This window comes from Sorex fumeus, unplaced genomic scaffold (genome assembly GCF_029834395.1).
Source record: "Sorex fumeus unplaced genomic scaffold, SorFum_2.1 ptg000034l, whole genome shotgun sequence".
Classification (NCBI taxonomy): Eukaryota; Metazoa; Chordata; class Mammalia; order Eulipotyphla; family Soricidae; genus Sorex; species Sorex fumeus.
The window spans coordinates 17,893,139-17,899,228 of NW_026606091.1; the positions used below are offsets into that span (position 1 = coordinate 17,893,139).

General features: G+C 42.6%; 1 protein-coding gene across 1 annotated transcript in view; it reads right to left on the minus strand.

Moving 5' to 3' along the window:
* The window catches only part of C9orf72 (C9orf72-SMCR8 complex subunit), a 28,482-nt gene extending 28,005 nt beyond the window's left edge, over positions 1-477 (minus strand). Inside the window, exon 1 of the mRNA XM_056117237.1 lies at positions 401-477. The gene's annotated coding sequence lies outside the window, so the exon portion shown is untranslated. The remainder of the gene's footprint in view (positions 1-400) is intronic.
* Between the last annotated feature and the right edge of the window lie 5,613 nt (positions 478-6,090).

Below are 6,090 nucleotides of genomic sequence, written 5' to 3' on the forward strand. Positions count from 1 at the left end.
GGCCGAGCAGCGCGCGCCTTCTGCCCTCTCGGCTCTTTCTCCGGGCCAGGCCTCTGGGTGCGCGAGGCTCCACTCCCAGGAACTACTGGCGCAGAGGGTCCCATGGGTCCCTCGTAGCTTCACGAAAGGGAGCCTCAGGCTTTGGGGGCGGCGCGGGGAGAAAGCCGGGAACAGGCCGGACTCCCCTCCGGGAGTCTCTGCAACCCCGCTACGGAGAAGCCGGGGGCCCGGATGCACCGACTTGTGGGAATGGAAAACCCGAAGCACGGCGTCGATCAGGGAAAAAAAGAGAGAAACAGAATGGATGCATCGAGCCTTGGCTAGAAGCTTCGCCGCTGCCCCCGCGCGGCCCCAGTCCCCGAACCCCAAACAGCCGCTCGCCAGCCAGCTCCCCACTCACCCACTCGCCACCGCCTGTGCCCCAGCAGCCGCGGGCACCGGGACCGCAACCGCCGGCCCCGCCCAAACCCCGCCCAGCCGCGACCGGGACCACGCCCACCCCGGGCTAGGACCCGCCTATTCTGGGCTCAGGCCCCGCCCAAGACCGAACAGGCTCGACCCGAACCCCGCCCAGGAGCCTCTCTAACCCCGCCCAGACCTCCTTGCTCCCGCTCTAGCCCCGCCCCAGCCCCGCCTCAGCCCCGCCCCTCACGCACGTCCAAATCCCGGTTGCGCACCAGCTTCACGTACGTTTCCCCACTTGTTTTTCTTCTTCCATTTGCATTTCACCCCGTTACCCACTCCATCCTCAGAGAACACTGTGATAGCCAGGGGAAGGAGGACGGGAAATCCCCCAACACCATTTCCCAAACACGCATAACTTGTTTTCTACAGGCCCCGCCCCCAAGGAAGGACTGGGGTATCAGGGAGGACTGACGCAGCTAGCGCCATCTTTAACGTGGGCAGAACCAGACGCCTCTGCTACGCCTCCATTTCCTGTTTGGGAGCGCGTTGCGTTCAGGCGTTTCCCGTTTGCCAAGACGCCAAAGCGTCTCTGTTTGGGCACTGTGCTAGCTGTGCCTGTGGGATGACGTGGGGAGATCCGATAGCCTGGAGCTCCCAGCTGGAGGAACCCCAGAACAAATAAAATCATTGCAAGTGCCAACTGAGCCGGCGCCGCCCTAAATTATGGGAAAGGCTGGCTTTTGGGGGAAACGAAAGCAGAACTAGTAGTGATGTGTGATTTTTGTGCGTGTGATCTGAAGGTAGTGGCACCCAGCAAATACTGGGTGAACGAAGGATTTGATTTTTTTTTTTAATTTAAAAATTTTCCAAGTTTTTTTTTTAATTGAACCCTTGCAAAGCTGTTCATGATTAGGTTTCAGTCATACAGTGTTCCAACACCCATCCCTCCACCAGTGTACATTTCCTAGCACCAGTGATTTTTAAAAATGACACCATAGGTTCATTTAACAAATAAACTGTAAGTTCATCCAGAGTCCTGTTAGGCAGTTTTCTTTCTCCACAATTCATAGTAACCTCAATTTGGGCTTTGGGCGTAAAGTCCTTTGAACATCATTTTTACTATTTGCAAAAAAGTCCCCTCCCCCCGCCCCCCCAGGTACAATCTGCTTCATGTGCTTTCTATTTTAGACTTTGTAATAAAAAAACATCTTGAGTTAAATAAGCCTTATTGGTCTTCAAGTGATTTTCAACAAATTAAATAGCACTTAACATTTGTTATATTTAAGAATTGTATGGTACATCTTTATCATTCACCAAGGAAGAAAGAATTGAATAACCTAATACAGGGTGTGGCCCCCAAACAAAACTAGACCTTTTAGTTGCTACACTGCTTATGACACCAAATAGCTACTTATGACACCAAATAGTCCTTTTTTTTTCTGTGTTTGGTATTATGCACCTCAGTTCACATAAAGAATTACAATTAATCTTCGTAACATATCTCGAATGTAGGTAAAGTCATCTCAGTTTTATATAGGAAATATCTGGGGTTCAGAGTAAAATAGTTTAGGCAAGATCTCTTTCTGGCTGGTTTAGATCAGTTTCCTGCAATTCCAGAACCCATTGAATCCTGAAGACATTAGGCTGGTACTGAGGTGAGGGATCTTAACAGATAGCACTTAGGCAGATAGGTTATAGTTGCACCTCCAGGTCAGAGTAAGAACAGGACTCAGAATAAAAAATAAAGGACAAGAAGATTTTTTCCTTACTTCACCATTTTGCTTAGAAACAAAATAATTGCCCTGCCTCCAATATGTCCCTAGAACACCCTAAGGGAGAAATAAATATCAAGGCCTAAATTTTGCTGGAGAAACGAGGTATGTAATGAAGTTTGCTATGAGAAACGAAGTATGTAATGAATGTGCTCTGTATGTATGATATTTTATAACTAATAAAGGTGGTACCTTTATTATAAAGGAATAACTACTTGAACAATAATTTGGACATTATGCAGTAGTAGCTTATATGAATTTTAATATATCAAAGCCAAGAAGTAAGGCAAGAAAAAAGCAGTGATGACTCAGTACTAGTCATCATTTGTACAAAATGTCCCAGCACAGATCTCAGGGAACCAAAAAGAAGAAAGTTATGAATCCTTATTTGCAGCACAAAAATGATGGCTTTGAGGGTTTTAACTTTTAACCTTTCCAAACTTTTGTTATTAATCCTAATAACCTGCCACAAATAGCTATACCATCTTGGCGAAATTAAGTTTGCTATTGAAATATATATTCAAACAAGAGCCCTGATACCCCATTTCTAATAAGAATAAAATCCTTAAGGGACCAAAGAGATAGGACAGTGGGTAAGAGCACTTACTTTGCACGTGCTCAACTCTTATTTGATCCCTAGCTCCCCATATGGTCTCCAGGAGTGATCTCATGGTCCAGAGCCAGGAATAAGCCCTGAGCACCACAAAGTGTGCCCCCCAACAGAACAAAACAAAAGAGAGGCCAAATGCCTAGCTAGAAAACAAAAATAATGCCCTTAAGATCTTATTGGAAATAATTGAGCTGTTTGCATATAATAAATGAACTGTCATATAAAGAGGTTCTGCAATTAAGAGAGTAAATAGTTCATAGGTTGGAGTCAGAACTGATATTAGTACTATGTCTGCCTTTCGTTACGAGGCTTTGGATAGTATTTAGTTTCTCTGTACTTCAGCTTTCTCAGATTCGAAATGACAAGCAGAGGGGGCTGGACATAGTTTATCAGGAAGGGTGCTTGCTTTGCATGCCACAGATCTGATGATCCCTGGTACTCCTATGGTGTCTTGAGCTTGCCAGGAGTGATCCCTCAGCACAAAACCAGAAATATTCCCTAGTTCTGAGCAGAGTTGGGGGTGGCCCAAAAGCAACAAACAAACAAAGCCCCCAAACCCCAAAACACAAAACAAAAAACCCCACTAAATTTCTCATAGGATTTTAAAAATAAGATTCATGTGTGATCAGACAGCTAAGAACTTAAATCATGGCTCAAATCTCATTTTTCCTAACTATACAAAGATAATGGAAGCACAAACAAATGACTTAAAAACCTTTTAAGGTATGTGCATATTTATGATTCCACTAATTATAATGTCAATGCAGGGAACCTTCTTGCTACATCACAAATGTCAGTTATTGCTGGAAGCCTTTCCTCCATCCTCCATTCATATAGGTCAAAACTGTGTTATTTGCTGCCTTGGAAATGGATCTGAGAATTTGTTGATTACCTCCCATTTACTAGGATTAGGCCAAATTATATTTAACTGTGATTGACATGTGAAATATCGGAGGTTGGATATGGATGAAAACTATTGCTATGAAAATCACGGTGTGTTTAATTTCTTCTAAGTAATGACTTTTATGTGGTACATTACCCTTTGGTTAGAATATGAATAAGACAGCACTTAACTGAGGTACTTTTGGTTGGAATCGTTAGTTCTAGGACTGGTGTAATATAATTTAGAAAGTTTTATTGTAGAAGTTCCCAAATTTAGTTGACCTTCTGCCCCCTTTTTCAGAAATCACCTAGTGCCTGCCTGGAAATATGTTTTTCTTAAGTGAGCAAACAGAAAGTGTCTGAGTTGCAATTGAAGCTACTGCTATACTTTGGATCATTCCAGTGGTACAAGGGGGGAAGAGGAGAGGGCGGTATCACCCACTTTGGGAAACACTGTAAGAGTAGATCCATGTCTATAACTAGCAGTTATTGTTTTAACAACACACTGTTTCGTCAGTGTTCCTGCAAGAGAGAGAGCAGGGCTTACTGCTATATCTGCACTCAGGAATCACTCCTGGAGGGCTTGAGTGACCATATGGGGTGCTGGGAATTGAACTTTGGGGTCAGTTGCATGCAAGGAAAGCACCCTATGTGCTGTGTTATCTTTCCAGATCCTTCCTGTAATCTTAGACAAGAGAGTTAGCTAGGTGTTCATAGAGAATAGAATTTGAAGTCATACCTTGATAGGTGGGCCATCACTTAATGGAATTTCGATACAAGCAGTAGCACACAGTGATGGTTTTGATGCTTCCCTGCTCTATGCCAGAGTCAGAGTGATCAGATGAGCAGCACTCAAGGACAGGGATTCTAACTTCACAGATTTACCTTAGGCTGTCTCCTGGGTCTCAGATGTCTCCCTTGGCTTACATCTCTGCTTCCCACACTCAAGATTTTGTAGGTTTACTTGTATGTCATCATACTTATTTCTTCTTCTTCTTTTTTTTAAATTCTATCGAATCACTGTGAGATAGTTACAAGTTTTCATGGGTGGGTTACAATCACACAATGATCAAATACCCAACCTTCTACCAGTGCACATTCCCCATCATCAATATCCCCGGTATATCACCCCTTTCCCACCCTCCTCCTGCCTCTATGGCAGACAATATTCTCCATACTCCCTCTACTTTTGTGTATTATGATTTGCAATACAGATACTGAGAGGTTATCATGTTTGGTCCATTATCTACTTTGTGCACACATCTCCCATCCTGACCGATTACGCCAGCCATCATTTTCTTAGTGATCCCCTCTCTATTACAGCTGCCTTCTCCCATCTGCTCATGAGGCAGGCTTCCAGCTATGGAGCAATCTTCCTGGCCCGTGTATTTACTGTCCTTAGGTGTCAGCCTCATGTTATGTTATTTTATACTCCACAAATGAGTACAAGTCCTTCTATGCCTGTCCCTTTCTTTCTGACTCATTTCACTTAACATCATGCTCTACATGTCTATCCATTTACAAGAAAATTTAATGACTTCATCCCTCCTAACTGCTGCCATACTTATTTCTGTGTTGCTTTATAAGTAAGTAGGTTCTTGAGTTATTTCACGTGTGATTTTTCTACATTCTCAACTTTGTCAAAAGATAGCAGGGTTTCCTGACACTTGTTTTTAGTACATTTCAGAAGATTGGCAAGTGCCAACTACTGAGAATGACAATGCTTAGACCGGCTCCTATGACGCAAATGGTTTTTATTTGCTGGATTTATTTCGACACCAGTATTTGTCTTTATGAAACCAGGTCACTTGCTTTAAGGATCAGGAGGATTTGCTGCAGTTAAGTGGGTGAAGAGTTGTATAGGATCGCATTTCTTGATACCTTCTCCATACCATTTATTTACCCCAACAATGAAATGTAAAACCACACCTAACATCTCTGGGCTAATTTGGGGCACTGCATTTAAAAATATTTTGACACTGGGGGAGGGGAGGTAGTTGAGATTTTTAAATTTTCTTCTTTAAAATCGTTTTGATCCATTTGATCCTATCTCTTCCTAGTGAATATGAGGACTAATTGTATAAATCACCTGCATATTGCCCTTTTTGAGATTTTTTTTTGGCGTTCACTGAATAGCTCAGTTTATTGTTTTCATTCCTGAACATGATGCATTTCTCTACTAACACTTCTCTTATGTTATGTAACTTGGTATGATAATTTTCTCAGGAAAGACACTTAAAAATTAAAAATATCCTCTGTATTTTAATTAGTTTGCTATTGAAAATAGTTTCATCTAAAGATGACAGTTTGAAATTATTTGTTGCTAGTGTTTTGTCACTTAGGCTTTTTGTTCTTCGTGTACATGACAATCTTGTTAAATATCCTTAATTGGTTGTAAATACTTTTAAACAACAAAATGAA